Source organism: Austrofundulus limnaeus, unplaced genomic scaffold (genome assembly GCF_001266775.1).
Source record: "Austrofundulus limnaeus strain Quisiro unplaced genomic scaffold, Austrofundulus_limnaeus-1.0 Scaffold28, whole genome shotgun sequence".
Taxonomy (NCBI): Eukaryota; Metazoa; Chordata; class Actinopteri; order Cyprinodontiformes; family Rivulidae; genus Austrofundulus; species Austrofundulus limnaeus.
In genome coordinates this window covers 1,015,535-1,019,005 of record NW_013952430.1, presented here as the reverse complement: position 1 = coordinate 1,019,005, position 3,471 = coordinate 1,015,535, and positions in this window count along the sequence as shown.

The window sequence follows — 3,471 nt, the reverse complement described above, 5'->3', positions numbered from 1 at the left end:
GTGTGTGTGTGTGTGTGTGTGTGTGTGTGTGTGTGTGTGTGTGTGTGTGTGGTGTGGGGGGCTACACCAGTCAAATTACTATTAATCTACTGTCAAAATTAGGACTGATCACATTAAAACTAAACCTGCAGCAAAGCTCAATAATTGTGACTAGTTTTTCTTTTTTGCCGACAAATTTGTTAGTCAAAGAAAGTCAAATAAAAACTGTCTGCACTGACTAAAAACACAAACAGCAACAGTCTGGCCTAAAAAACGCTCAGGAAGACATTCACCCGTGAAACTCAAACAAGGGTGAACTTTCATTTTTTGTTTCAGGCGTTTCTTATATAAAAAGGTCACATTGTTCTGCAGCAGGAAGCAACTTTTACACATGATCCAGTAATATAAAGGCTCTGTGTAGAAAGCTGACAAAGTCTGATGTGTCAATTTCAGCCACAACATAATAGGTTTTGTAGCTGTAATTATAATGACATTTGTAACATCTTAACTGTGATTGATGAAAGGAGCATTTGTTGAAGGAATGCACGTCGCTGGAGGCCAAACTGCAGGCAGTTTCTCAAAACTGCTTAACGAACATCTGACAGTGGCAGGGAGAAATCACATTCAGGAAGGTATTTCTACACTGATGAGTGACATTTTGGGCTTCACTGATCATCAGAGCTTTCCATTTTTACTTATCATTTTTACTGATTAAAACTGAAGCCAAAATTAAAAAAAAACTGTGAGGAAAACCCTGCTGCTTCCATAGACTGTGAGAAGGAAAATACTGGTGCATCTCATTAAATTTAGAATAATCATCAGAAAGTTACAGTTTATTTCAAATCAAAATGTGAAACCCATTCGTTATATAGATTCATTACACACAAAGTGATATTCAGGTATTTATTTCTGTTAATTTTGACCTAAACTTCAGTTTCTCAGAAAGTTTGAATATTACGATAAATTTTAAAAAGGACTTTTATTACAGAAATTATGGTTTACTGAAAAGTATGTCTATTTTCTGTACAGTGTGGGGCCAATTTATCAACATGTAGCTTGTGTAAAACCATGTGCAAACTTGATAGTGCACGCAAAGCTGATTCCTCCTGCTGAGTCCTCTGCTCCTGAGGATCCTGGTTCGGCTGCCGTCGCCTCCACATCGCCTGGTTCGGCTGCCGTCACCTCCTCGTCCCCTCTGTCGTCTGTGTTAGCCTTCGCCAAGGCTCCGGCTCCATCAACCTCCGCCGGCTCCTCATCGCCTCTCGCCTCCTCCCTTGGCTCCACGTCTGCTCCTGCCGCCTCTCTTGGCTCCACATCTGCTCCTGCCTCCTCCCTTGGCTCCACATCTGCTCCTGCCTCCTCCCTTGGCTCCACATCTGCTCCTGCCTCCTCCCTTGGCTCCACATCTGCTCCTGCCTCCTCCCTTGGCTCCACGTCTGTTCCTGCCTCCTCCCTTGGCTCCACGTCTGCTCCTGCCTCCTCCCTCTGGCTCTGCTCAGCTCCTGTAGCCTCGTCGGATGTGGAGTGGGGGTCTCCATATCATTCTCCTGACTTAGGCCTCCGCGGCGGGGAAGTTCATGGCCGGCCTCCTGAACTTTTGTTCTTGGGACGTCAGGAGCCGTCCCTTATTGGTGGGGCTTTGTTATGATTGTTGTCTGTATTAATGTTTTATTTTAGTTTCTGTCTTGTCATCTGTTTTCTTCCTCTTGTCTGCCTTTGCTCCAGCCCCGCCCACTCTCACCTGCTCCTCATGTTTCTCTCCCAGGTTTTCCCTGTTTGTCCTCGTTAGTCTCACCTTTATATTCTGTGTCTTGTCTTCACTTCCCTGTCTGATCATTGTGCTGTTCACAGCCTGTATGTTTGTTGCCTTGCCTTGCCTTGCCTTGCTACACCAAGTGAGTTTTTGAGCTGCCCTGTCAGCAGTTTTTGTTTAATAAATCTTTATTTTTTTTCTTTTTGGAAGCTGCCTGCACCCTGGATTCATTTTTGCCAATTCATAACACCATCTCATCCCCTTCTAAACCTCTGAGCACTGGATCTCACCTTGTCCCTTGCGTCTCCTCATGGGAACTCCTTAAGGTCCGTCTTGCCACTTTCACTTACCCGACACATCTTTGTTTTCTCTACCAACAACTTGCTTGCTTGTAGACTGCAAGACAAACTAATGTGAATCACTGTTACCAAAATACACTCAAAAGGATAGTCATCCATCTCTTTTTCCAGCAGATCTGGCCAACCCTCCTGTCACCTGTAAATAAAGAGCACTTACATTTTTTTACATTTAGTCTTTTGAGTCAGTTCCTACTCTGGTTGTGTTGTAATGCAAACATTATTGATTGTGCCTTTTTCTGTAGCTGCTCCATAGCTGAGGACCAAGCTTCCATTTTTAAAAAGGTATAGTTCTAATCATGAGGTTGTAGGGGTTAAACCATTACAAGGTTCACCATCTTGGATTTGTTTTGAATTTATGCGTTGCTTGAAGGACTTTCATGCAATACTGTGAGATATCACTCACAGCATGTGTTTAGAATGACACATGAAGATTCTGAGGTTCCTGTGTTCATATTATTAGTATTTTGGTTTGCCCAGTATTTAGATTTGTTGTCCACTTGCTTCTTCCTCTCCAGGAGTTTTACATTCACTTTTATTGACAGTTGGCTGTGGCAGCCATCTTAACTTGGACTAACAAATAAACATGGCTATAAAGTGGCTTTTGTACCTATCGTACATTCTTGTCATACTTTTTTTTATAATATATAAAATAACTGCGCACCTGTTCTCCATCTCCATCAGTGTCATCTGTTTTCAGTTTCCTCATCAGTTCCAATCCATTTATACTCGTGTGTTTCTGTTTCTCAGAAATTCATCATTGTTTCATGCCTTGTCCTGTTCTCCTGGAGTTGTTATATTGAATATTTTGCCTTCTTGGGTCCATCTCTATTACAAACTGTGACAACATCAATATTAACTTCAGAAATCAATTTCACAAGGGGAATAGAATAAAGCAATGCAAATTGTATTAGTTCAATAATTAGTTCAATAATATAATGAAAACAAAGTAGACATTCTTCAACAGCACAATTTCCTTTTTAGTATTTTTATAAAAATATTATGTAAATATTTGAACCTGTATAACTTTAATCCCTTTGAGTATCTCATCAAATACAAAGTAAAGCCATTCTTCACAATACACTGAATTGTATGTTGGATAATCGTTCCACTGTGTGGAAAAAAAGCCTCAGTTCAAACGACATTATAAAATAATCCCAAATTTTAAACCATTTATTTTTAACCCTAACATATAGAGTCCTTTTCTGTTATAGGTGTATTTATTTGAATTGCACATTTGACTAACAGGGTACTTCTGTTCCAGACAGGATCATCGGTCTGTGTAAACAGACCAAAACGTGTGCCAAATGTTTGAGCTGAACAATGAAACTTGTGTGTGTGTGTGTGTGTGTGTGTGTGTGTGTGTGTGTGTGTGTGTGTGTG